Source organism: Carassius gibelio, chromosome A11, assembly GCF_023724105.1.
Source record: "Carassius gibelio isolate Cgi1373 ecotype wild population from Czech Republic chromosome A11, carGib1.2-hapl.c, whole genome shotgun sequence".
NCBI lineage: Eukaryota > Metazoa > Chordata > Actinopteri > Cypriniformes > Cyprinidae > Carassius > Carassius gibelio.
The window spans coordinates 9,042,467-9,054,654 of NC_068381.1; the positions used below are offsets into that span (position 1 = coordinate 9,042,467).

Genomic DNA, 12,188 nt, shown 5'->3' on the forward strand with positions numbered 1-12,188 from the left:
GTTTATGTTTTGATAAACAATGTTTCCAGCCCAGAATTAAGTAAGCAATACTGTTTTGATCCTCCTAAATATGTCTTAACATGTTTGAGAGTGTTTGAATTGCATTATATTGCAAACAAGATTGTGTCACGGGCCAGCAAAGAAAGAACAGGGTCTGGGTCCAAATGCAGGGAAGATTAACTTTAACCCTCTGGAGTCTAAGAACAAAAAAGCCAACACGGCAAAAACAAAACCAAGATGCAAAAAAACACGAGAACCAGTAACACTTACAAGACGTTGAGGTGACAAGGTGGGGCGGGGTCAGAAAAGAGACAGGACAAAAGCACATGGCACCAAACAAACACAACACTCACAGAAGACTGTGACAGAAAGACATAAGACTGTGACAGAAAGACAGAAAACTGTGACAGATTGGATATCAATTTATATAAACTGTTATGGTTCATGAATGGTCATGGGTCAAATTAAAGTCATAACACTTTATTTTCATAGTCCCTTTTGAATATTCTATTGACAATATAAGTATTGCACTTACATGTCAACTAACTCTCATTATAGTACTAATAGACTGTCTGCTTAATTTCTAATTCTGATGCTCTCCCAGAATATGTTTGACTGACTACAAGTAACTTTGCAAGTACATCAACTTATTCTAACACTCTAATGAAAGCAGGTACAGTCGTGGCCCAAAATACTGGCACCCTTTGTAAAAGTGACCAAAGAAGGTTGTGAAAATTCATTGTTAATCCTTTTGATATTTTATTTAAAAAAATATTCACAAAAATGTATCCTTTCATTGGATAATAAGAAATGAAAATTTTTTCTCAAATGCTCATTGGACACAATTATTGGCCCCCCTAGAAATTTTTATGAGTAAAATATCTCTGAAGTATATTCCCATTCAAATTCACAATTTTGAGCACTCAAGCTTGATTATAAACATGAAATTATCCAGCTATGGCTATGGCTACCTGTTTCACAGAAATATAAAGAGGAGGGAAAACAAAGCCCAAATTCCCTTAATCATTCATCACAATGAGAAAAACCAAAGAATGTATTTCTGATGTGATAATTGAGATAATTGAGCTTAACAAATTGGTGAAGTGGCTTTAAGAAAAGAGCTAGAGCAGTGAAAATTCCCATTTCCACCATCAGGGCAATAATTAAGAATCTCCAATCAACATAAAATGTTACAAAACTGCTTGGAAGAGGACTCGTCTATATCGTCCTAATGTGTGGTGAGAAGGAGAGTTTGAGTAGCTAAAGACTCGCCAAAGGTCACAGCTGGAGAACTGCAGCAAATAGCAGAGTCTCTGGTTCAGAAAACCTTTTAAAAAAAGTCAAACAGAACCTACATCAACACATGTTGTTTTGGAGGGTTACAAGAAAAATTATCCTAGCTCATTCAAAAACAAACTAAAGCATAATTCAGTTATCAGCCAAGACTGGAACTTTAAATGTGAATGGCTTCTATGATCAGATGAAACCAAAAAAATGATATTTTTTTAGCAGCAAACACTCAAGATGGGTTAGGTGAACACAGAGAGAAAAAAGTAACCCATGTGCACAATGAAATATACTGCTGTATTTGTTTTTTTCTGGGCCTATATTTCTGCTGGAGGCCCTATACATCTTGTTTAGAAACATGGCATCATGGATTCTATCAAATACCAACAGATAAAAAATCAGTAAGTGACTGTTAGAAATCTTATAATGGTCCATGTTTTGATCTTTCAACCATACAATAATCCAAACACAAACCTCGAAAACAACACAGAAATGGGTCACTGAGCTCAAAACCAAGCTTCTGCTATAGCCATTCCAGTCCTCTGACCTGAACCTTACAGAACATGAGAGGAGTGAACTGAAGAAGCACCAACATGGAGCTGGGAATCTAAAGGGTCTGGAGTGATTCTGGATGAAAGAATGGTCTCTGATCTCTTGTCAGGTGTTCTCTAACCTCATCAGGCATTATAGAAAAAAAAATAGACCTGTTAATCTGGCAAATGGAGGTTTCAAAAAGTACTGAATAAAAGGGTGCCATTAATTGTGGCCAATGTGTATTTGAAAAAAAAAAAACATTTATTTCATAATGATATTTCCCCCTGTTTTAAATTCTTATTATCCAATGAAAGGATACATTTTTGTGAATTTTTTATATAAAAGTGCAAAACGATTAAAGCAGATGAATTTTCACACCCTTCTTTGATCATATTTACCAAGGGTGCTGATATTTTTGGCCACGACTGTAGGTGCAACAACGCAACAACATAAATTTCAAAATGAACCATAACAATAAAGTGAAACCACTATATTAAATAACAATTAAAAAAAATAAAATAAATTGATGTTATAATTTGACGTTGTTTGGATGTTACCATTATGACGCCTTGAAAACACTGGATTATGGTTGCCATACCTGACGACTAAACATCAGTATTTGATGTCAGTGTGACGTTGGCTTGAGACGTTGGCTCGACGTTGGATTTTAGTTAGTTAATGCCACAACCTAAAACTAACTACAGATCAACGTCAAATGATGTTTTAATTTGACGTTGTTTGGATGTTGCCATTATGACGTCTAGAAAACGTTGGATTTTGGTTGCCATACATGACGACTTAATATCAGTATTTGATGTCAGTCTGACGTTGGCTTGAGACGTTGGCTCGACGTTGGATTTTGGTTAGTTAATGTCACAACCTAAAAACAAACTAAAGATCAAAGTCAAATGACGTTAGAATTTGACGTTGTTTGGACATTAACATTATGACTTTTGGTTGCCATACCTGGCGACTAAATATCAGTATTTGTTGTCAATCTGACGTTGGCTTGAGACGTTGTCTTGACGCTGGATTTTGGTTGGTTAATGCCACAACTTAAAACTAACTACAGATCAACGTCAAATGATATTTTAATTTGACGTTGTTTGGACGTTGCCATTATGACGTCTAGAAAACGTTGGATTTTGGTTACCATACCTGACAACTTAATATCAGTTTTTGATGTCAATGTGACGTTGGCTTGAGACATTGGCTAGACGTTGGGTTTAGGTTAGTTAATATCACAACACAACCTAAAAACAAACTAAAGATCAAAGTCAAATGATGTTTTAATTTTAAGTTGTTTGGACGTTGCCATTATGATGCTTTGTAGACGTTGGATTTTGGTTGCCATACCTGACGACTAAATATCAGTATTTGATGTCAATCTGACATTGGCTTGAGACATTGTCTTGATGTTGGATTTTGGTTAGTTAATGCCACAACCTAAAATAACTACAGATCAACGTCAAATGATGTTTTAATTTGACGTTGTTTGGACGTTGCAATTATGACGTCTAGAAAATTTTGGATTGTGGTTGCCATACCTGACGACTTAATATCAGTATTTGATGTCAGTGTGACGTTGGCTTGAGACGTTGGCTCGACGTTGGATTTTAGTTGGTTAATGCCACAACCTAAAACTAACTACAGATCAAAGTCAAATGACGTTAGAATTTGACATTGTTTGGACATTAACATTATGACTTTTGGTTGCCATACCTGGCGACTAAATATCAGTATTTGATGTCAATCTGACGTTGGCTTGAGACGTTGTCTTGACGCTGGATTTTGGTTGGTTAATGCCACAACTTAAAACTAACTACAGATCAACGTCAAATGATGTTTTAATTTGACGTTGTTTGGACGTTGCCATTATGACGTCTAGAAAACGTTGGATTTTGGTTACCATACCTGACAACTTAATATCAGTTTTTGATGTCAATGTGACGTTGGCTTGAGACATTGGCTAGACGTTGGATTTTGGTTAGTTAATGCCACAACCTAAAACTAACTACAGATCAACATCAAATGATGTTTTAATTGGACGTTGTGTGGACGTTGCCATTATGACGTCTAGAAAACGTTGGATTATGGTTGCCATACCTGACGACTAAATATCAGTATTTGATGTCAATGTGACGTTGGCCTGAGACGTTGGCTTGACGTTGGGTATAGGTTAGTTAATATCACAACACAACCTAAAAACAAACTAAAGATCAAAGTCAAACAATGTTTTAATTTTACGTTGTTTGGACGTTGCCATTATGATGCTTTGTAGACGTTGGATTTTGTTTGCCATACCTGACGACTAAATATCATTATTTGATGTCAATCTGACGTTGGCTTGAGACATTGTCTTGATGTTGGATTTTGGTTAGTTAATGCCACAACCTAAAACTAACTACAGATCAACGTCAAATGATGTTTTAATTTGACATTGTTTGGACGTTGCCATTATGACGTCTAGAAAACATTGGATTTTGGTTGCCATACCTGACGACTAAACATCAGTTTTTGATGTCAGTGTGACATTGGCTTGAGACGTTGGCTCGACGTTGGATTTTGGTTAGTTAATGTCACAACCTACAACTAACTACAGATCCACGTCAAATGATGTTTTAACTTGACGTTGTTTGGACGTTGCCATTATGATGTCTGGAAAACGTTGGATTTTGGTTGCCATACCTGACGACTTAAAATCAGTATTTGATGTCAGTGTGACATTGGCTTGAGACGTTGGCTAGACGTTGGATTTTGGTTAGTTAATGCCACAACCTAAAACTAACTACAGATCAACGTCAAATGATGTTTTAATTTGACGTTGTTTGGACGTTGCCATTATGACGTCTAGAAAACATTGGATTTTGGTTGCCATACCTGACGACTAAACATCAGTTTTTGATGTCAGTGTGACATTGGCTTGAGACGTTAGCTCGACGTTGGATTTTGGTTAGTTAATGCCACGACCTAAAACTAACTACAGATCAACGTCAAATGATGTTTTAATTTGACGTTGTTTGGACGTTGCCATTATGACGTCTAGAAAATGTTGGATTTTGGTTGCCATACCTGACGACTTCATATCAGTATTTGATGTCAGTGTGACGTTGGCTTGAGACGTTGGCTCGACGTTGGATTTTAGTTAGTTAATGCCACAACCTAAAACTAACTACAGATCAACGTCAAATGATGTTTTAATTTGACGTTGTTTGGACGTTGCCATTATGACTGCTAGAAAACGTTGGATTTTGGTTGCCATACCTGACATCTTAATATCAGTATTTGATGTCAGTGTGACATTGGCTTGAGACGTTGGCTCGACGTTGGATTTTAGTTAGTTAATGCCACAACCTAAAACTAACTACAGATCAACGTCAAATGATGTTTTAATTTGACGTTGTTTGGACGTTGCAATTATGACGTCTAGAAAATTTTGGATTGTGGTTGCCATACCTGACGACTAAACATCAGTTTTTGATGTCAATGTGACATTGGCTTAAGACGTTGGCTCGACGTTGGATTTTGGTTAGTTAATGCCACAACCTAAAACTAACTACAGATCAACGTCAAATGATGTTTTAATTTGACGTTGTTTGGATGTTGCCATTATGACGTCTAAAAAACGTTGGATTTTGGTTGGTTAATGCCACAACCTAAAACTAACTACAGATCAACGTCAAATGATGTTTTAATTTGACGTTGTTTCGACGTTGCCGTTATGACGTCTAGAAAACGTTGGATTTTGGTTGCCATACCTGACAACTTAAGATCAGTATTTGATGTCAGTGTGACATTGGCTTGAGACGTTGGCTCGACGTTGGATTTTGGTTAGTTAATGCCACAACCTAAAACTAACTACAAATCAACGTCAAATGATGTTTTAATTTGACGTTGTTTGGACGTTGCCATTATGACGTCTAGAAAACGTTGGATTATGGTTGCCATACCTGACGACTAAACATCAGTATTTGATGTCAATGTGACGTTGGCTTGAGACGTTGGCTCGACGTTGGGTTTAGGTTAGTTAATGCCACAACCTAAAAAAAACTACAGATCAACGTCAAATTATGTTTTAATTTGACGTTGTTTGGACGTTGCCATTATGACGTCTAGATAACGTTGGATTTTGGTTGCCATACCTGACATCTTAATATCAGTATTTGATGTCAGTGTGAAGTTGGCTTGAGACGTTGGCTCGACGTTGGATTTTGGTTAGTTAATGCCACATCCTAAAAATAACTACAGATCAACGTCAAATGATGTTTTAATTTGACGTTGTTTCGACGTTGCCGTTATGACGTCTAGAAAACGTTGGATTTTGGTTGCCATACCTGACGACTTAAGATCAGTATTTGATGTCAGTGTGACATTGGCTTGAGACGTTGGCTCGACGTTGGATTTTGGTTAGTTAATGCCACAACCTAAAACTAACTACAGATCAACGTCAAATGATGTTTTAATTTGACGTTGTTTGGACGTTGCCATTATGACGTCTAGAAAACGTTGGATTATAGTTGCCATACCTGACGACTAAACATCAGTTTTTGATGTCAGTGTGACATTGGATTGAGACGTTGGCTCGACGTTGGATTTTGGTTAGTTAATGCCACAACCAAAACTAACTACAGATCAACGTCAAATGATGTTTTAATTTGACGTTGTTTGGACGTTGCCATTAGGACGTCTAGAAAACGTTGAATTTTGGTTGCCATACCTGACGACTTAATATCAGTATTTGATGTCAATGTGACGTTGGCTTGAGACGTTGGCTCGACGTTGGATTTTGGTTAGTTAATGCCACAACCTAAAACTAACTACAGATCAACGTCAAATGATGTTTTAATTTGACGTTGTTTGGACGTTGCCATTATGACGTCTAGAAAACGTTGGATTATGGTTGCCATACCTGACGACTAAACATAAGTTTTTGATGTCAGTGTGACATTGGCTTGAGACGTTGGCTCGACGTTGGATTTTGGTTAGTTAATGCCACAACCAAAACTAACTACAGATCAACGTCAAATGATGTTTTAATTTGACGTTGTTTGGACGTTGCCATTAGGACGTCTAGAAAACGTTGGATTTTGGTTGCCATACCTGACGACTTAATATCAGTATTTGATGTCAATGTGACGTTGGCTTGAGACGTTGGCTCGACGTTGGATTTTAGTTAGTTAATGCCACAACCTAAAACCAACTACAGATCAACGTCAAATGATGTTTTAATTTGACGTTGTTTGGACGTTGCCATTATGACTGCTAGAAAACGTTGGATTTTGGTTGCCATACCTGACGACTAAACATCAGTTTTTGATGTCAATGTGACATTGGCTTAAGACGTTGGCTCGACGTTGGATTTTGGTTAGTTAATGCCACAACCTAAAACTAACTACAGATCAACGTCAAATGATGTTTTAATTTGACGTTGTTTGGATGTTGCCATTATTACGTCTAAAAAACGTTGGATTTTGGTTGGTTAATGCCACAACCTAAAACTAACTACAGATCAACGTCAAATGATGTTTTAATTTGACGTTGTTTCGACTTTGCCGTTATGACGTCTAGAAAACGTTGGATTTTGGTTGCCATACCTGACGACTTAAGATCAGTATTTGATGTCAGTGTGACATTGGCTTGAGACGTTGGCTCGACGTTGGATTTTGGTTAGTTAATGCCACAACCTAAAACTAACTACAGATCAACGTCAAATGATGTTTTAATTTGACGTTGTTTGGACGTTGCCATTAGGACGTCTAGAAAACGTTGGATTTTGGTTGCCATACCTGACGACTTAATATCAGTATTTGATGTCAATGTGACGTTGGCTTGAGACGTTGGCTCGACGTTGGATTTTGGTTAGTTAATGCCACAACCTAAAACTAACTACAAATCAACGTCAAATGATGTTTTAATTTGACGTTGTTTGGACGTTGCCATTATGACGTCTAGAAAACGTTGGATTATGGTTGCCATACCTGACGACTAAACATCAGTATTTGATGTCAATGTGACGTTGGCTTGAGACGTTGGCTCGACGTTGGGTTTAGGTTAGTTAATGCCACAACCTAAAAAAAACTACAGATCAACGTCAAATTATGTTTTAATTTGACGTTGTTTGGACGTTGCCATTATGACGTCTAGATAACGTTGGATTTTGGTTGCCATACCTGACATCTTAATATCAGTATTTGATGTCAGTGTGACGTTGGCTTGAGACGTTGGCTCGACGTTGGATTTTGGTTAGTTAATGCCACAACCTAAAAATAACTACAGATCAACGTCAAATGATGTTTTAATTTGACGTTGTTTCGACGTTGCCGTTATGACGTCTAGAAAAGTTGGATTTTGGTTGCCATACCTGACGACTTAAGATCAGTATTTGATGTCAGTGTGACATTGGCTTGAGACGTTGGCTCGACGTTGGATTTTGGTTAGTTAATGCCACAACCTAAAACTAACTACAGATCAACGTCAAATGATGTTTTAATTTGACGTTGTTTCGACGTTGCCATTATGACGTCTAGAAAACGTTGGATTATGGTTGCCATACCTGACGACTAAACATCAGTTTTTGATGTCAATGTGACGTTGGATTGAGACGTTGGCTCGACGTTGGATTTTGGTTAGTTAATGCCACAACCTAAAACTAACTACAGATCAACGTCAAATTATGTTTTAATTTGACGTTGTTTGGACGTTGCCATTATGACGTCTAGAAAACGTTGGATTATGGTTGCCATACCTGACGACTTAATATCAGTATTTGATGTCAATGTGACGTTGGCTTGAGACGTTGGGTTTAGGTTAGTTAATGCCACAACCTAAAACTAACTACAGATCAACGTCAAATGATGTTTTAATTTGACGTTGTTTGGACGTTGCCATTATGACGTCTAGGTAACGTTGGATTTTGGTTGCCATACCTGACGACTAAATATCAGTATTCGATGTCAATGTGACGTTGGCTTGAGACGTTGGCTAGACGTTGGATTTTGGTTATTTTATAACACAACCTAAAAACAACCTAATATCATCGTCAGATGATGTTGGTCTTGGACGTCAATTTAACGTTGTCATTAGACGTTGGCTTGACATTGAATTTTGGTTACCTGACGTCGCGACCTAAATCTAATCTAATATTAACGTCATATGACGTTGTGTGCCTGCTGGGATGGTTCAACAGTGTGGCTTATGAGAGGAGGGAAAAGGATTGGAAGTATAATTGTGGAGTAGTGCAACATTTATTGTATGCTCTTTTATAAGGAGACATTACATTTTTTAAACCACTTTAGACAGGTCCAGGGTCAAGCATCTTAGCAGGGTTCCCAAACGTTCTTCCTAGTGGAGTATTTTGCTTTATTAATTCATTATGTTCAGTGATACTGAAGGTTTTTCACAACTGGCTTAAAAAATAACTTCCATGAATTATAAACTCTAAAAAGGTTTACTTCAGGGTCAGTGGGAAGACCAGTGCTATTCACATTACAACACCGTGATTTTGCCAAGTAAGACATGTTCCTGGATCAACATCTATTGATGATCCTGGATAAACATTATTTTCCAAAAATATAGACTTAACTCAATCTCTACCCCTAAAGCTAACCCTACCCATAATTTTTTCCTAAAACCAGTGGGAAATGATAGCTGATTAACAAAGTTGTAGAAGCAACTAACCCTGGTTGAAAGCCTAAAATAGATATTTCCTGAAAAGTTCTCAATCTCAGTTCTGATTGGTTGACTGGAATGTTGTTCCAGGATCAACAAGGATGTTGATCCAGGAACATGATGTACTTGGTGAAATCACACTCGCTGTAGGTTTGTAGTGACTGCCCTAGTGTTTTTTGTTTGTTTGTTTTCTCCACTCTTTCTCTCTCTCTTGAAACATTGTTTACAGCAGGAATAAAATTGCATGTGTTCGCAACAGCAGTGATTATTTTCCAACTTGATAATTTGAGAACAAGAATGACTCCTTGGGTAAACATTTAATCTTGCTTTTTTTATAAACATTTCAGCTTTTTCTTTGAGTATGAAGTTGAAACTTGACAAAGACAGAACGTTCACCGATGGGAGACAAGCTTTGTGTGACAAAATCGACAAAATGACATATGTGTTTTCTCCCTCGGTGCTCAAAATAAAAAAAAAACACTCAACAACCTTGATAGTGTAATTAAATCGAGTGTGAAAAAGCTGTAATTCTGTTGCATCAAGCAACATTCCTGATCCGTTAAAGGATTAAACAAGGTATTGTTGTGTGCCAAGCATGGCAGCCATAGCATTTAATCGTTTCAATCATTCCATCAAGGATTATTCCAATGTCTTGGCTTTTTTAGATTTCCCTGCTGACAACATCCAATAGATTTGTTTTATCTTATGAACAATGCAAAACAGTGGAGTTAAGATGAGTCTCATGACACACCCCCAGACTGCCTTTCTAGTTTATTGTGCATGTGTCATAGTATTATTTATTGATAATATTACACACACATATATTTAGTACCTTCTCCCACATGTTTCAAAATGTAAAGCTCATTGTGTCAGTAATTATGGAATATTGATGTTAAAATACTTTATGTTAGTTTAATGTGCAGTGATAAATACAGTATGTGAATTATGCATTGAGAAGTATTTTAAAAAGTTAAATGAAGTATATACTATTCAGCCACTGTTTTAGGAGTGAGTCAATGAATCAGTTTGTTCAATGGATTCATTTGAAAGCATAGATTCATTCAGGAACAAAACAAGTGACTTGTCTATATGAGTGAGTCATTGAATCATTTCTTCATAACCAGATCGATTCAGGCAACTATAAGATGGAAAAGTCTGTCGTTTAGGGACTGTTTTCATCTGTGGAACAAAAACAGAGAAGTAACTGGCAATATTGTGTTTAAACTGTAAATTAGTCCTCATTAACTTGTTGAACTTTTGTATAAAAGCAGTGTCTCACACGCAATTCTAAAACTTCTTTAATCGTGTACGAACTTTATCTTTCCTTCACAGGGTTTGTGAATGTGTCTTAACTGTTACACTAACATTTTGAATTACCAGAAGAATTATAAACAATAATAGAGGGATTTTAATATGTCAAAATGGACTTAAATTAAATCAGCCATCACAGCAGGAGAGAATTTAGGAGAATTATTTTGCACAGTAGGCATCTGTGATCATTTTATAATCAGCCTCACTATCCTTTAGGAGTCAAATCTGTAATTAATTGAGTGTTTGATTATGAGGTAGAATTTAGTAATTGCTTAAGTATAACTCTAGTCTGGCTAATTCAGAGGATATGGGCAATAGATTTTACAGACTGACATTGGTTTGTATTGGTATGCTTGGCTCATTTCGTGAAGCAGTTGTGAGAGCACATGGTTAATTAGCTTTGACTGGCCACTGCTATAAATAGAAACCATGGGGTCTCATCCATCAAGACCACTGTGAGCTTTTAACAAACAAAACATTTAACATTGTGTTTTATGGCTATGGGACGTTATCAGTTCAGGGGCAACGTTCTGTGTCTTGGTTGTACGTGCAGGTGCGTATCATAGTCCCATCCGCAATACCAAGTGACAGCATATCATTCTCCAATTTAGGACAAGTCTCAGTTTCCCAGAGAGCTAATAGCGTTCGCTAAGGTTAATTTCCTTCCATACATCTGCTATCAATAAGCAATTAGGTGCTGAGGAAACAGAAGCTCTTAAACATTCCTCCATCTCTTTTGTTTTAATCAATTAATTTCAATTGCACATTTATTGGAGAATGGCACATGGATTTAGACTTAAAGTGACACTTGAAAAAAAAAAAAAACGTATGGCCTTCTGATACACCGTCTTTTGCCTTCCTCTGCCTGCTTAGTATGCAAGCGTTATTGATCAAGTGATTCAAGGCAGATGTCCTGAAGGGCTCTTTTTTAAAGGAATAGTTCACTTAAAAATAAAAAAAAATCTTTATTTTTTGAGAGAAACCTAGCAAAAAATGTTTAATTATTAGTGTTATAAAAATAGTGATAATGCATTTCAACTCATTGACTGGTTTGGAACTTATTTGAAGGGAGAATAATCAGTTAATAACAACAAAATTGTCATTTTGTCTCTCAAAGCTATTATACTGAAATACAGAATACAATTAATGTAGACAAAAAAAAGCGACCTTTCTTCCTTTTGTGTTCCATGGAAGAAAGCAAGTCATACGTGTTTGGAATAGCATAAAGGTGAATAAATGACACAGTTTAAATTTTTGGGTGAACTAACCTTCTAATCCTTTGCTGATATCACATGCCTTTTGTCATCCTTTCAACATGCTAAAAGCGTTAGACAGCTCCAAACTAAGCAGAAGCAACATCCAATTGTCTCAGCAGGGTGTGAAAGCGA

At 36.8% G+C, this 12,188-nt stretch overlaps 1 protein-coding gene and 1 long non-coding RNA gene across 3 annotated transcripts in view; one reads left to right on the forward strand and one right to left on the reverse strand.

The window, feature by feature from the left end:
• Positions 1 to 12,188, forward strand: part of LOC128022239 (immunoglobulin superfamily member 21) — a 194,442-nt gene that overhangs the window by 153,936 nt on the left and 28,318 nt on the right. The gene's annotated exons all lie outside the window — the stretch shown is intronic.
• On the reverse strand, positions 5,045 to 8,173 carry LOC128022241 (uncharacterized). Its single transcript, XR_008185889.1, has 3 exons — positions 7,698 to 8,173; positions 7,416 to 7,505; positions 5,045 to 5,579 (listed from the first exon to the last, which is right to left on the reverse strand). It is a non-coding gene; the product is annotated as an uncharacterized LOC128022241 (long non-coding RNA).